The sequence below is a fragment of the Salvelinus alpinus genome, chromosome 3, assembly GCF_045679555.1.
Source record: "Salvelinus alpinus chromosome 3, SLU_Salpinus.1, whole genome shotgun sequence".
NCBI classification, from domain to species: domain Eukaryota; kingdom Metazoa; phylum Chordata; class Actinopteri; order Salmoniformes; family Salmonidae; genus Salvelinus; species Salvelinus alpinus.
Window position 1 is genome coordinate 65,924,543 of NC_092088.1, and position 17,317 is coordinate 65,941,859.

Here is a 17,317-nt window from a genome sequence, read left to right on the forward strand (position 1 = left end):
TGTTTCAGTGTTATTTGCCTTGAAGTAAGCATAGAAGTAGTTTAGCTCATCTGGTAGGCTCGTGTCACTAGCTCTCGGCTGTGCTTCCCTTTGTAGTCTGTAATGGTTTGCAAGCACTGCCACATCCGACGAGCATCGGAGCCGGTGTAGTACAATTTGATCTTTAGTCCTGTATTGACACTTTGCCTCTTTGATGGTTCGTCGGAGGACATAGCGGGATATCTTATAAGCTTCCGGGTAATAGGATTCCACCTTGCTCCCATATTGTCCTTTTGCATGTTTAATGTCTCTTCAGAGGTTGTAGCGATCTTTCTTGAATGCATCCATGTCCGTGTCCCGCTCCTTGAAAGCGGCAGCTCTAGCCTTTAGCTCAGTGCGGATGTTGCCTGTAATCCATGGCTTCTGGTTGGGATATGTACATACGGTCACTGTGGGGACGACGTCATCGATGCCCTTATTGATGAAGCCAATGATTTATGTGGTGTACTCCTCAATGCCATAGGAAGAATCCCGGAACATATTCCAGTCTGTGCTAACAAAACAGTGTTGTAGCTTCGCATCTGCTTCATCTGACCACTGTTGTATTGACCGAGTCACTGGTGCTTCCTGCTTTAATTTTAGCTTGTACGCAGGAATCAGGAGGGTAGAATTATGGTCAGATTTGCCAAATGAATGGCAAGGGAGAGCTTTGTACACATCTCTGTGTGTGGAGTAAAAGTGGTCTAGAGTTTTTTCCCCTCTGGTTGCACATTTAACCTTTCACGAGCCTCTACCCCGGGTCCGGGATCACCCCCCACCCCCCCCACACACTGATTAGCATAGCTAGCATAGCTTCACAAGTAGATAGTAGCATCTAAATATCATTAAATCACAAGTCCAAGACACCAGATGAAAGATACAGATCTTGTGAATAAAGCCACCATTTCAGATTTTTAAAATGTTTTACAGGGAAGACAAAATATGTAAATCTATTAGCTAAACACGTTAGCAAAATACACCACTATTCTAATTCCATCAGTTTCTTACTCCTTCAGGTGCTATCACCAATTCGGCTCAACTAAGATATTGATAGCCAATAACCTATAAAAAAAACCATCAGATGACAGTCTGATAACATATTCATGGTATAGGATAGTTTTTGTTAGAAAAAAGTGCATATTTCAGGTAGAAATCACAGTTTACAATTGCACCGACCATCACAAATCGACTAGAATTACTAGATAGAGCAACGTGTATGACCAATTTACTCATCATAAAACATTTCATAAAAATAGACAAAGCATAGCAATGGAAAGACCCAGTTCTTGTGATTTCAGACCATATTTCAGATTTTCTAAGCGTTTTTCAGCGAAAACACAATAAATCGATAAGTTAGCATACCACATGTGCAAACGTTACCAGAGCATCGATTCCAGCCAAAGAGCGCTATAACGTAATCACCGCCAAAATATATTAATTTTTTCACTAACCTTCTCAGAATTCTTCCGATGACACTCCTGTAACATCATTTTACAACATACATATACAGTTTGTTCGAAAAGGTGCATATTTAGCCATACAAAACCGTGGTTATACAATGGAAATAGTCACAACTCAAGCCTCAAAATGAGGAACGTCAGCTTTCAGAGTGATCTAGTTTAATCGAAAGCTAATCATATACTTGACTAAAAAATACAGGGTTGACAGGAATCGAAAGACAAATTAGTTCTTAATGCAACCGCTGATTTACATTTTTAAAATTATCCTTACTTTTCAATACAGGGTTTGCCAAGTGAAGCTATACCAAACAAAATGGCGAAATATGCGTTTAAAATATTTCGACAGAACAACGATTTATCATATTAAATATTGCTTACTTTGAGATGTTCTTCCATCATATTCTTGGGCAATGTATCCTTTCTATGTTATAAACGTCTTTTGGTCGATAGATGTCCTCTGTCCTTCGAAACATCCACTAACGATCGAACGGGACCCCAAAACGTGTCCAAAGTTTCAGAGTGCACAACAAAGAAATTCCTCAAAATCGCACTAAACGGATATAAATTGCTATAAAACGGTTCAAATTAACTACATTATGATGTTTTTAACAACTATAACGACTGAAAACATGACCGGAGAAATGTTGCTGGTTAGACAAGGATTTGGAATGAGGCAAGTCCGATGTCCTTCACGCTTCAGGCGCGCGACGAGAAAGGGCGGTCCCTATACATTTTGTGGTTTTATAATGGCTGGGATTGTGCAATAGACTCCATTCAAAACGTGATGACGTACAGACACCCAGAGGAAGACGTAGGCAGTGTCGGTTTCTTCATAGCATTCACTGTCGCCTTAAAAACAGACTCCAGATCAGGGGTAAAAATTTCTGAAATCAAACCCCTGTCATGAAAAGTGCTGTAGATATTGTTCTGTACCACTCAGAGACAAAATTCCAACTTCTATAGAAACTAGAAGGTGTTTTCTATCCAATAATAACAATAATATGCATATTGTACGATCAAGAATTTAGCACGAGGCAGTTTAATTTGGAGACCCAAATATGCTAATGCGGAACAGCACCCCCTATAGTTGCAAGAAGTTAACATGCTGATAGAATTTTGGTAAAACAGATTTAAGTTTCCCTGCATTAAAGTCCCCGACCATTTCGAGCGCCGCCTCTGGATGATCGTTTTCCTGTTTTCTTATGGGGGAATACAGCTCATTGAGTGTGGTCTTAGTGCCAGCATCAGTCTGTGGTGGTTTGTAGACAGCTACGAAAAATACAGAAAACTCTCTAGGTAGATAGTGTGGTCTACAGCTTATCATGAGATACTCTACCTCAGGTAAGCAAAACCTTGAGACTTCCTTAGATATCGCGCACCAGCTGTTGTTTACATATATGCATAATCCGCCACGCCTTGTCTCACCAGACGCCGCTGTTCTATCCTGCCAATACAGCGTATAACCAGCCAGTTGTATGTTGATAATGTCATCGTTCAGCCACGACTCCGTGAGCATAAGATATTACAGTTTTAATGTCCCGTTGGTAGTTTAATCTTCCTCGTAGGTCGTCGATTTTATTTTCCAATGATTGCACGTTAGCTAGAAGGACAGAAGGCAGGGGGGGGTTATTCGATCGCCTACGAATTCTCAGAAGGCAGCCTGACCTCCGTCCTCTTTTTCTTTGTTGTCTCTTCACGCAACGGGGATGACGGGGATTTGGACCTGTTCCCGGGAAAGCAGTATGTCGGACTCGTCGGACTCGTTAAAGGGAAAAAAAACATCTGCCAGTTCGTGGTGAGTAATCGCTGTTCTGATAACCAGAAGTTATTTTCTGTCATAAGAGAAAGTAGCAGCAACATTATGTACAAAATAAATAAAAAAATAAGTTACAAACAATGCAAAAAATCTAACATAAAAACACATTCATTTAAATTAATTTGTAAACATTTCTAAAAACATTATTTTTTTCTTGCATTTATCATAGTACATTTTTCTAGTAGATTTAGCTAGTAAATATAATGTTCTGAAGTAGATGGTTAATAGACAGGGATATCTGTAGACTAGGAACATCACCTATTGTCACCCACCCTGGTGTCTGCCACAAACACAAACCCTCATAAATAATCAGAAATGTCCTGTATTTGCACTTAATTCTCATTACATTACCTTTAGTCTGCATTCGGATGAGGCATTCATCACTGTCATATCATATCAAGCTGTGCTAGGATGAGAATACAAATATTTCAGGGAGGGAAAGGCAACTTACAACCTTAAGTGAAAGTCAGAGCCTCAGCAGATGACATTTACCTTCCCGATTACTTATACTGTAGAATGGACACTGTGGGGAAGGTTACTTTCTAACTGTAATCCGTTACAGTTACTAGTTACCTGTCCAAAATAGTCATCAGTAACGTAACTTTCAGATTACACAAACTTGGTAACATAATTCGATTACTTTCCCCTTTAGAGGCGTTAGTTTACATAGATTACCATAAATGGATGTTGCATTTTACTTTGTGTTGGTTATGTAGGCTTCTTCTAAATCATTGCTTTCTACTACCGATAATAATATCATTAGGTCATACAGTGCATTCGGAAAGTATTCAGACCCCTTCCCTTTCCAAATCATGTTCAATCAATGAAATGTATCACAGGTGGAGTCCAATCAAGTTGTATAAACATCTCAAGGATGATCAATGGAAACAGGATGCACCTGAGCTCAATTTTGAGTCTCATAGCAAGGGGTCTAAATAGTTATGTAAATGTGATATTTAAAAAAATTAAATTAAATTAGCAAAAATGTCTAAAAAACAGTTTTTGCTTTGTTATCATGGGGTATCGTGTGTAGATTGTTGAGGGGAAAAAACAATGAAATCAAGTTTAGTATAAGGTTGTAATGTAGCAAAATGTGGAAAAAGTCAATGAGTCTGAATACTTTCCGAATGCACTGTATCTTTAAATTAAAAACCGAAGTCTGTCAGATTTCCAGTCATTCCAATTAATTTAATACCCATTGATCTTCAAGAATGGGACTTGGAAATATGGAAGATTAGCCAAATTGTTTTACTTGAGCGTATCCCAAAAACGAAATACTATTGTTTATGATTTTGTTGTCATGGAGGACTGATTGGCTCATTGCTTCGAGTTGAAAAATAAATGCTGGAATGGCATAATTTGAGCCCTGCCGAAAGTACTATTTGCATGTGAAAAATCTATGCCATATGCTACATTTGCTATAGGCCTATTGTTTACATTTTTGTTGGTGACACTTCTCTATACTTTGCAGCTGTTTAAAGTGCAACTCCACAGTTGAAAGAGTAACAAAGCGACACCCTCCCTCTTCTTTGGTAAAAAGCTGAGGGATGGACCTGGAGAAATGCAACCTCTCTGAGATTAATAGACAAAGCTATGAATGCAAGGACTGATATCAAAATTAAAGTTTGAGTCTATACAGGGTGTTTGTTTACATTTACAATGTTTACAATCATGGAGGTCAATGTTTCTCTATAGAGCCCTGTGGCTGTGTGTGGATGGCGAGCTAAATCGAAATGCGATACTATATTCGATCGTGGATCAGGTGGCATTTCAGAGAAAGGAACCAGGTTTTCTATTGAGGGGTGGATTATGAAATTACATTTTAATTCTATAAAGATTGTAATTATGTTAAAATGTTGTGAATATTTAAGAAAAATCCTCACAGCCGTTTTCCATACTAAAACAAGTATAACTTTGTGTGCACCAGTTTACCATGTACAGTAGGCTACAGTAGGCTCATCATGTGAGCCATCAAAATTACAATCTTGCGTTCTGGCCATTCCAGCAGTCTTTGTGGTTTTATATATGTGGGGAACATAGATGGTAAAGATAATCCATTCACCTGACAGGTGTTGCATATCAAGAAGCTGATTAAAACTTGGGACAATAAAAGGTCACTCTAAAATGTGTAGTTTTGTCACACAACACAATGCCACAGAGTTTTGATTGTTTTGAGGGAGCATGCAATTGGCATGCTGACTACAGGAATGTCCACCAGAGCTGTTGCCAGAGAATTGAATGTCCATTTTTCGACTATAAATTGCCTCCAACATCGTTTTAGAGAATTTGGCAGTACGTCCATCTGGCCTCTCAACCGCAGTCCACGTGTAACCACGCCAGCCCGGGCCGCCACATCTGGCTTTGTCACATGTGGGATCATCTGAGACCAGCCACCCAGACAGCTGATCGAACTGTGAATTTCTGCACAAACTGTCAGAAACATTCTCATAGAAGCTCATCTGCGTGCTCGTCGTCCTCATCAGGGTCTTGACCTTACTGCAGTTCGACGTCGTAACTGACTTCAGTGGGCAAATGCTCACCTTCGAAGGCTACTGGGATGCTGGAGAAACGTGCTCTTCACGGACGAATCCCGGTTTCAACTGTACCGGGCAGATCGCAGACAGCAGACAGCATGTTGTGTGGGCGAATAGTTTCCTGACGTCAACGTTGTGAACAGAGTGCCCCATGGTGGTGGAGTTATGGTATGGGTAGGCATGAGCTACGGACAACGAGCACAATTGCATTTTATCAATGGTAATTTGAATGAACAGAGAAACCGTGACAAGATCCTGAGGCCCATTGTCGTGCTCTTCATCCGCTGCCATCAGCTCATGTTTCAGCATGATAATGCATGGCCCCAGGTCACAAGGATCTGTACACAATTCTTGGAAGCTGAAAATGTCCCAGTTCTTCCATTGCCTGCATACTCACCAGACATGTTACCACCCATTGAGCATGTTTAGCATACTCTGGATTGACACTTGACACAGCCATTGAAGAGGATTGGGACAACATTCCACAGACCACAATCAACAGCCTGATCAACTCTATGCGAAGGAGATGTGTCGCGCTGCATGAGGCAAATGGTAGTCACACCAGATACTGACTGGTTTTCTGATCCACGCTGTTACTTTTCTTTTCTGTGACCAACAAATGCATATCTGAATCCATAGATTAGGGCCTAGTGAATGTATTTCAGTTGACTGATTTCCTTATATGAGCTGCAAATCAGTAAAATCTTATTAAAATCTTAATTATTGTGTTCATACTTTTCTTCAGGAGTAGTTTTGTGTTTTTTAAATCAGATTTTACTGCTTGCATGAGTTACTTGAAATTGTTGCATGTTGCATTTATATTTTTATTCAGTGTAGATTGAGCAATAAAAGCCCCACTCATGGTCTTCTTAAATTAAACTTGTTTTTGACAGTATAAAGCACAACACCATGGAGGAGAAGGTATGAACCTTAGGCTGGGAGCTGTTGCAAGAGCACATTTTTCACTGGCTGTCCACTAGTAGCAAAGAAAATGATTGATAGGCAGCTGAAACTTCTTCAATTCAACCATTATTGTATTAAAATACACATATACATTTGCGAACAGCCATCTACATCAACCACAATCTTTAAGGTGCAAATAACTAAATGAGAGTAGCAGTGTGATTCACATCAACGCGCTATGTAGATATCAATAATTATTTATATCAGTATTGACCGTAGGCGACACCACTGCTATTGTCCTTATCTCTAAGCATTTATTCAAGTTGGATAATCTTTGGATGCCAACAGCAGTCACACCATTGGAAGACATACACTACATGACCAAATGTATGACACCTGCTCGTCGAACATCTCATTCCAAAATCATGGGCATTAATATGGAGTTGGTCCCCCCATTTGCTGCTATAACAGCCTCCACTCTTCCGTGAAGGCTTTCCACTAGATGTTGGAACATTGCTGCAGGGACTTGCTTCCATTCAACCACAAGAGCATTAGTGTGGTCAGGCACTGATGTTGGGCAATTAGGCCTGGCTCGCAGTCGGCGTTCCAATTCATCCCAAAGGTGTTCGATGGGGTTGCGGTCTGAGCTCTGTGCAGGCCAGTCAAGTTCTTCCACATCGATCTCAACAAACCATTTCTGTATGAACCTCACTTTGTGCACAGGGGCATTTTCATGCTGAAACATTAAAGGGCCGTCCCGAAACTGTTGCCACAATGTTGGAAGCACAGAATTGTCTAGAATGTCATTGTATGCTGTAGCGTTAAGATTTCCTTTCACTGGAACTAAGGGGCCTAGCCCGAACCATGAAAAACAACCCCAGACCATTATTCCTCTTCCAGCAAACTTTACAGTTGGCACTATGCATTCAGGTAGGTAGCGTTCTCCTGGCATCTGCCATACCAGATTCATCTGTCGGACTGCCAGATGGTGAAGCGTGATTCATCACTCCAGAGAACGCGTTACCACTGCTCCAGACTCCAATGGCGGCAAGCTTTACACCACTCCAGCCGACACTTGGCATTGCACATGGTGATCTTAGGCTTGTGTGCGTGCGGCTACTCGGCCATGGAAACACATTTCATGGTCCCAACGAACAGTTCTTGTGGTGACGTTGCTTCCAAAGGCAGTTTGGAACTTGGTAGTGAGTGTTGCAACCGAGGACAGACAATTTTACGCGCTACGTGCTTCAGCAGTCGATGGTCCCATTCTGTGAGCTTGTGTGGCCTACCACTTTGCGGCTGATCCATTGTTGCTCCTAGATGTTTCCACTTCACAATAACAGCACTTACAGTTGACCGGGGCAGCTCTGGTAGGGCAGAAATTTGATGAACTGAATTGTTGGAAAGATGGCATCCTATGACAGTGCCACGCTGAAAGTCACTGAGCGCTTCTGTAAGGCCATTCTACTGTCAATGTTTGTCTATGGAGATTGCATGGATGTGTGCTCGATTATATACACCTTTCAGCAACGAGTGTGGCTGAAATAGCCAAATCCACTCATTTGAAGCGGTGTCCACATACTTTTGTATATATAGTGTAGCTTGGACTACAAAAGCCTATTCCTGCTCTTTTCCCGTGATCCATCAAACGCATTTGGTGTGTCATTATAGTGGTCTCTGACTTGTGGTCAGACTCGCTCAGGCGTAACAAATTTGTATTGATTATTTGAATGTAATTTTGAAAACAGAAAGGTGTCAAAGAATGTTTCTGCAAAGATCCTTTCTGAATTAAAAGTAATCTTCGAAGTGATCATCTAGTTTTTCAAAAATATTTGTAATCTGATAACAATATTTTTCTGGTAACATAACTGATTACAGTTACAGTTTTTTTAATCCATTACAGTTTTTAACCAGTACATATAACCCTGAGAATGGAATGCAATAGCTACAGATGCAGGTATGAGTAAAACCAAAAGTTGGTTTTACATGGTATTACATGGCACTCTCAACAACAACAAAAATGGATATGGTGGAGAAGATTAGAGAGTGGTAAAAAGTTTGAGTCATAAATACAAATAAATAATATCGTCATGTTGAATGTAGAGAGGTATTGAGAGTTTAGTTCAAGAACATTCAGAATTATTTGTCAGTAATGGGGATCAGAGATTCGTCCAATAATTTAACCTGACTACAGACAGTCTCTGCTTTAGGCAAACTGGTCATGGAGCTATTTGCTTTAAAATGTTTCATGCCTACTTAAATGCAATGTTATTGCTCTTGATAGCAGTCCTTTCCCATGAATGAAAGGAAATTCCAGGCATTTCAAATAACGAAGACATTTATTGTTTAAGCCCAATAGGGGAAAAAAATCTATTTAAAGTATACTTAAATATGCAGAAAATGTCATTAAATATGCAAACAATACAAATAATATACTTCAAATATGAGATGTACTTTCTACTATATCTTAAGTATACTATAACTGTGAAATAATTACACTTCAACAAAATTACTAAAAGTGTACTTTAAATTAGTTTTCAGTCCTTTAGTATACTATAAATATACTAGTATCAACCTTCAATACACTTATTAAAAGTATACTTTCAATGCATTGTTTTTCAGTCTTTTACTATACTATAAATATACTATTATCAACCTTTAATACACTTATTAAAAGTGTACTTTAAATTAAGTGTTTTTCAGTCTTTTAGTATACTATAAATATACTATCACCAACCTTCAATGCATGTATTAAGTGTACACTAAATTAATTGTTTTCCAGTCTTTTAGTATACTATAAATATACTATCACCAACCTTCAATACATTTATTAAAAGTGTACTCTAAAATATTATTTTTTTCAGTCTTAAATTATACTACATGTTCACTATCATTGAACTTCAACACACACATTAAAACTTTACTTACATTTCAAATGCTTTAATTGTAAATTAGTATATTCATTCAAAATGCACTTGGAGTTGAAGCAAAGATTTTTTTATGAAACTGCTTGTGAGTGATCAAGTACACTATAAGTATACAGTGCCTTGCAAAAATATTCTTCACATTTTTGTGTTACAAAGTGGATTAAAATGTATTTAATTGTCATTTGCTGTCAAAAATGTTTAAAAAAAGTTTGATTCATATATTTTTTATAACTAAAGTATAGTCGTTGCTTAAGTATTCAGACACTTTGTTTAGGCAAGCCTATATTATACTGAACAAAAATATAAAAGCAACTGATTTGCAGTTCATATGCCTTCGGAAAGTACTCACATCCCTTGACTTTTTCCACATTTTGCTACGTTACAGCCTTATTCTAAAATTGATTACATAAATGTTTTCCTCAATCTACACACAATATCCCATAATAACAAAGCGAAAGAAAAGAAAAAAACACTGGCTCCAGGTCATCTATAAGTATTTGCTAGGTAAAGCCCCACCTTATCTCAGCTCAGTGGTCTCCATAGTAACACCCACCCGTAGCACGCGCTCCAGCAGGTGTATTTCACTGGTCATCCCCAAAGCCAACACCTCCTTTGGCCGCCTTTCATTCCAGTTCTCTGCTGCCAATGACTGGAACGAATTGCAAAAATCACTGAAGCTGAAGACTTATATCTCCCTCACTAACTTTATGCATCAGCTGTCAGAGCAGCTTACCGATCACTGTACCTGTACACAGCCCATCTGTAAATAGCACACCAAACTACCTCATCCTCATATTGTTATTTATTTTTACACACCAGTATCTCTACTTCCACATCATCTGCACATCCATCACTCCAGTGTTAATGCTGAATTGTAATTATTTTGCCACTATGGACTATTTATTGCCTTACCTCCCTAACCTTACTACATTTGCACACACTGTACATTCATGCAGTGTCCTCTGAACAGTTGATGTCTGTTACTTGAGCTCTGTGAAGCATTTATTTGGGCTGCAATCTGAGGTGCAGTTAACTCGAATGAACTTATCCTCTGCAGCAGAGGTAACTCTGGGTCTTCCTTTCCTGTGGCGGTCCTCATGAGAGCCAGTTCCATCATAGCGCTTGATGGTTTTTGAGACTGCACTTGAAGAAACTTGAAATTCTTGAAATGTTTCTTATTGACCGACCTTCATGTCTTAAAACCTCTACGGCAGGTATTCCCAAACTGGGGTACGGATACGCGCAATGCTGTCGGGGGTACGCCAAATAAAAATCAGATTCACTTTTCTTTTTTTCTTTTTTTCAATTATTCAGATTTTCAAACAGTCCATTTGTAAGCCACGGGAGTTTTGAGCGATAATTATGATGACTTTTGAGTTGTAAGACATATACAATAGCAACAGATACCATTAATAAGAAGGGGCTAGAAGCGTTTTAAATGGTGAGCTACCGAGTGGCTAGGACAGCCAAGCCCCATACTATTGTGGAGGACTTAAATCTTCCTGCTGCCGCGGATATGGCTGGGACAATGCTGGGGGAAAAGGCCCAAAAAACTATACAGACAATGCCTTCATCAAACAACACTGTTTCACAACGCATCAATGACATGGCAGGAGATGTTTTGAAACAATTACTGCTTCGCATACAAGCCAGTGAATTCTATGCGTTATAGCTGGATGAGTCAAAAGACGTGGCGGGCCTGGCAGAGCTCCTGGTTTATGTCCGTTACGTTTATGGTGGGTCAATTAAAGAAGACATCCTCTTCTGCAAACCACTGGAAACCAGGACAACAGAAGAGGATATTTTTAAAGTACTGGACAGCTTTGTGACATCAAATGGACTTGGTGGTCAAGATGTGTTGGTATCTGTACTGATGGCACAAAAGCCATGACAGGGAGACATAGCGGAGTGGTAACGCGCGTGCAAGCAGTTGCTCCCGACGACACTTGGGTACACTGCAGCATCAACCGAGAGGCTCTTGCTGCCAAGGGAATGCCTGACAGCTTGAAATATGTTTTGGACACGACAGTGAAAATGGTTAACTTTGTTGAAGCAAGGCCCCTGATCTATTGTGCATTTTCTGCACCATGCAATGATATGGGCAGCCACCATGTAATGCCTTTACAACATACAAAAGTGCACTGGTTATCAAGGGGCAAAGTATTGACATGTTTTTTAAAAATTGAGACACGAGCTTAAAGTTTTCTTGCTGACCATAATTTTCACTTGTCTGACCGCTTGCATGATGCACAGCCAATTGTAGCAACCATCACTCCTGTATTCCAAAGATCTGAATCTAGGATAACAGGGACTCGCCGCAACTATATTCAATGTGCGGGACAAAATTGAGGCTATGATTAAGAAGTTCAAGCTCTTCTCTGTCTGCATTGACAAGGACAACACACAGGTCTTTCCATCATTGTATGATTTTTGTGTGCAAATGAACTCAAGCTTACGGACAATGTCAAATGTGATATAGCGAAGCACCTGAGTGAGTTGGGTGCACAATTACGCAGGTACTTTCCCGAAACGGATGACACAAACAACTGGATTCGTTATCCCTTTCATGCCCTGCCTCCAGTCCACTTACCGATATCTGAACAAGAGAGCCTCATCAAAATTGCAACAAGAGGTTCTGTGAAAATTGAATTTAATCAGAAGCCACTGCCAGATTTCTGGATTGGGCTGCGCTCAGAGTATCCTGCCTTGGCAAATAGCGCTGTTAAGACACTGATGTGCTTTGCAACCGCGTACTTATGTCAGAGTGGATTCTCGGCCCTCACTAGCATGAACACTAAATACTTGCAGACTGTGTGTGGAAAATCATTTAAGTCTGAGCCTCTCTCCAATACAACCCAACATTGCAGAGTTATGTGCATCCTTTCAAGCACACCCTTCTCATTAACCTGTGGTGAGTTATTCACAATTTTCGATTAAGAAATAAGGTTTTATATGTAAGATGGTTAAATAAAGAGCAAAATGATTGATTATTATTATATTATTATTTGTGCCCTGGTCCTTTAAGAGCTCTTTGTCACTTCCCACAAGCCGAGTTGTGACAAACTCACTAATTCTTATGTTTAATAAATGTATCGTATAGTGTGTGTGTGGCAGGCTTACAATGATGGCAAAAACAACATTTGAGAGTGCACTGACCCTGGTGCTAGCCCCTCTAGCACCAGGGTCAGTGCACTCTCAAATGTTGTTTTTACGCAGCTGGAGGTTGAATGTTTGAAGCGGTATGGGACTATAAAAAGTTTGGGAACCACTGCTCTACAGGATCTGTGTCCCCCCCACCGCGGGACCGTTGAGCTAACGTAGGCTAATGTGGTTAGCATGAGGTTGTAAGTAACAAGAACATTTCCCAGGACATAGACATATCTGATATGGGCAGAAAGCTTTCATTCTTGGTAATCTAACTGCACTGTCCAATTTACAGTAGCTATTACAGTGAAAGAATACCATGCTATTGTTTGAGGAGAGTGCACAGTTTTGAACTTGAAAATGAATTAATATACCAATTAGGCACATTTGGGTAGTCTTGATTCAACATTTTGAACAGATATGCAATGGTTCATTGATCTGGGTCTCGACCCCGCCCTGTGCAACTGGGTACTGGACTTCCTGACGGACCGCCCCCAGGTGGTGAGGGTAGGTAACAACATCTCCACCCCGCTGATCCTCAACACTGGGGCCCCACAAGGGTGCGTTCTGAGCCCTCTCCTGTACTCCCTGTTCACCCACGACTGCGTGGCCATGCACGCCTCTAACTCAATCATCAAGTTTGCGGACGACACTACAGTGGTAGGCTTGATTACCAACAACGACGAGACGGCCTACAGGGAGGAGGTGAGGGCCCTCGGAGTGTGGTGTCAGGAAAATAACCTCACACTCAACGTCAACAAAACAAAGGAGATGATTGTGGACTTCAGGAAACAGCAGAGGGAGCACCCCCCTATCCACATAGTAGTAAGTTTTAAGTTCCTCGGTGTACACATCACGGACAAACTGAATTGGTCCACCCACACAGACAGCGTTGTGAAGAAGGCGCAGCAGCGCCTCTTCAACCTCAGGAGGCTGAAGAAATTCGGCTTGTCACCAAAAGCACTCACAAACTTCTACAGATGCACAATCGAGAGCATCCTATCGGGGTGTATCACCGCCTGGTACGGCAACTGCTCCGCCCACAACCGTAAGGCTCTCCAGAGGGTAGTGAGGTCTGCACAACGCATCACCGGGGGCAAACTACCTGCCCTCCAGGACACCTACACCACCCGATGTCACAGGAAGGCCATAAAGATCATCAAGGACAACAACCACCCGAGCCACTGCCTGTTCAACCCGCTATCATCCAGAAGGCAAGGTCAGTACAGGTGCATCAAAGCAGAGACCGAGAGACTGAAAAACAGCTTCTATCTCAAGGCCATCAGACTGTTAAACAGCCACCACTAACATTTAGTGGCCGCTGCCAACATACTGACTCAACTCCAGCCACTTTAATAATGGGAATTGATGGAAATTTACTGTATGTAAAAATTTATCAATAGCCACTTTAAACAATGCCACTTAATATAATGTTTACATACCCTACATTACTCATCTCATATGTATATACTGTACTCTATATCATCTACTGCATCTTGCCATCTTTATGTAATACATGTATCACTAGCCACTTTAAACTATGCCACTTTATGTTTATATACCCTACATTACTCATCTCATATGTATATACTGTATTCTATACCATCTACTGCATCTTGCCTATGCCGTTCTGTACCATCACTCATTCATATATCTTTATGTACATATTCTTTTTCCCTTTACACTTGTGTGTATAAGGTAGTAGTTGTGGAATTGTTAGGTTAGATTACTCGTTGGTTATTACTGCATTGTCGGAACTAGAAGCACAAGCATTTCGCTACACTCACATTAACATCTGCTAACCATGTGTATGTGACAAATAACATTTGATTTGATTTGATTTGATCAGTCTCAAACTTTGCACATACACTGCTGCCATCTAGTGGCCAAAATCTAAATTGTGCCTGTGCTGGAATAATACATTATGTTGTTTCTCCTGCATTTAAAAAATATGGTGGTACAATAAATAAAAACAATGTATGTTTTTTTCTTTGTATTATCTTTTACATGATCTAATGTGTTATATTCTCCAACATTAATTTCACATTTCCACAATCTTCATAGTGTTTCCTTTCAAATGGTATCAAGAAAATGCATATCCTTGCTTCAGGTCCTGAGCTGCAAGCAGTTCGATTTTGGTATGTCTTTTTAGGCAAAAATTGAAAAAAAGGGTCTGATCCTTAATGACGGACTGTCATTTCTCTTTGCTTATTTGAGCTGTTCTTGCCATAATATGGACTGTCTTCTGTATACCACCCCAATCTTGTCACAACACAACTGATTGGCTCAAACACATTAAAAAGGAAAGAAATTCCTCAAATTAACTTTTAACAAGGCACACCTGTTAATTGAAATGCATTCCAGGTGACTACCTCATGAAGCTAGTTGAGAGAATCCCAAGCGTGTGCAAAGCTGTCATCAAGGCAAAGGGTGGCTACTTTGAAGTTTCTGAAATATTAAATATTTTATTATTTGTTTAACACTTTTTTGGTTACTACTTGATTCCATATGTGTTATTTCATAGTTTTGATGTCGTCACTATTATTCTACATTATTTTGATTTATGAATAGAGATCACCAATTGTCTCGGGTTCAGTAAGTCAAATACAATTTCATCAAATACATTAAACATATTTGATGTAGTCTACTTGTATTAACAAGACAAACCAAATCAATTGGTTCTATCAATTCTAACTCTCAACAGTAAGTTTTGACCCCGCTTGAGTTCCAAAAAAATACGACCCCCAAAAAATCATAGGTCCTGAACTCGGTAGCTACGGCCCTGCTTACAGTGAACCTCATTGGGAAACAATATTTTTTCCTATAAAACTGATGGTCGTTGGAGCATAATTCACACGTAGTACTCTAAAATAACATCAAATTGATCAGAAATACAGTGTAGACATTGTTAATGTTGTAAATGACTATTGTAGCTGGAAACGGCAGATTTTTTATGGATTATCTACATATGCGTACAGAGGCCCATTATCAGCAACCATCACTCCTGTTTTCCAATGCCACATTTTGTTAGCTAATCCAAGTTTATAATTTTTTTTGTCCTGATTAAAGAAGCAATACAACTGTCCTTCTTTAGACTAGTTGAGTATCTGGAGCATCAGCATTTGTGGGTATGATTACAGGCCCAAAATGGCCAGAAACAAAGAACTTTCTTCTGAAACTCATCAGTCTATTCTTGTTCTGAGAAACGAAGGAAATTCCATGAGAGAAATTTCCAAGTAACTGAAGATCTCGTACAATGCTGTGTACTACACCCTTCACAGAACAGCGCAAACTGGCTGCAAACTAACCAGAATAGAAAGAGGAGTGGGAGGCCCCGGTGCACAACTGCGCAAGAGGACAAGTATATTAGTGTCTAGTTTAAGAAACAGATGCCTCACAAGTCCTCAACTGGCAGCTTCATTAAATAGTACCCGCAAAACACCAGTCTCAACGTCAACAGTGAAGAGGCGACTCCGGGATGCTGGCCTTCTAGGCAGAGTTGCAAAGAAAAAGCCATATCTCAGACTGGCCAATAAAAATAAAAGATTAAGATGGGCAAAAGAACACGACACTGGACAGAGGAAGATTGGAAAAAAGTGTTATGGACAGACGAATCTAAGTTTGAGGTGTTTGGCTCACGTAGAAAAACATTTGTGAGACGCAGAAAAAATGAAAAGATGCTGGAGGAGTGCTTGGCGCCATCTGTCAAGCATGGTTGAGGCAATGTGATGGTCTGGGGGTGCTTTGGTGGTGGTAAAGTGGTAGATTTTACAGGGTAAAAGGAATCTTGAAGAAGGAAAGCTATCACTCCATTTTGCAACGCCATACCCTGTGGACGGCGCTTAATTGGAGCCAATTTCCTCCTACAACAGGACAATAACCCAAATCCCAGCTCCAAACTATGCAAGAACTATTTAGGGAAGAAGCAGTCAGCTGGTATTCTGTCTATAATGGAGTGGCCAGCACAGTCACCTGATCTCAACCCTATTGAGCTGTTGTGGGAGCAGCTTGACCGTATGGTACGTAAGAAATGCCCATCAAACCAATACAACTTGTGGGAGGTGCTTCAGGAAGCATGGGGTGAAATCTCTTCAGATTACCTCAAAAAATTGACAACTAGAATGCCAAAGGTCTGCAAGACTGTAATTGCTGCAAATGGAGGATTCTTTGACAAAAGCAAAGTTTGAAGGACACAATTATTATTTCAATTAAAAATCATTATGTATAACCTTGTCAACGTCTTGACTATTTTTCCTATTCATTTTGCACCTCATTTCATGTATGTTTTCATGGAAACAAGGACATTTCTAAGTGACCTCAAACTTTTGAACGGTAGTGTATATATATATATACACACAGTGCCTTTGGAAAGTATTCAGACCACTTGACTTTAGAAATGTTTTACGTTATTCAAAAATGTATTTTAAAAAGTATAATTCTCATCAATCTACACACAATACCCCAAAATGACAAAGTAAAAACTGTTTTTTTTTACATTTTTGCTAATTTAAAATA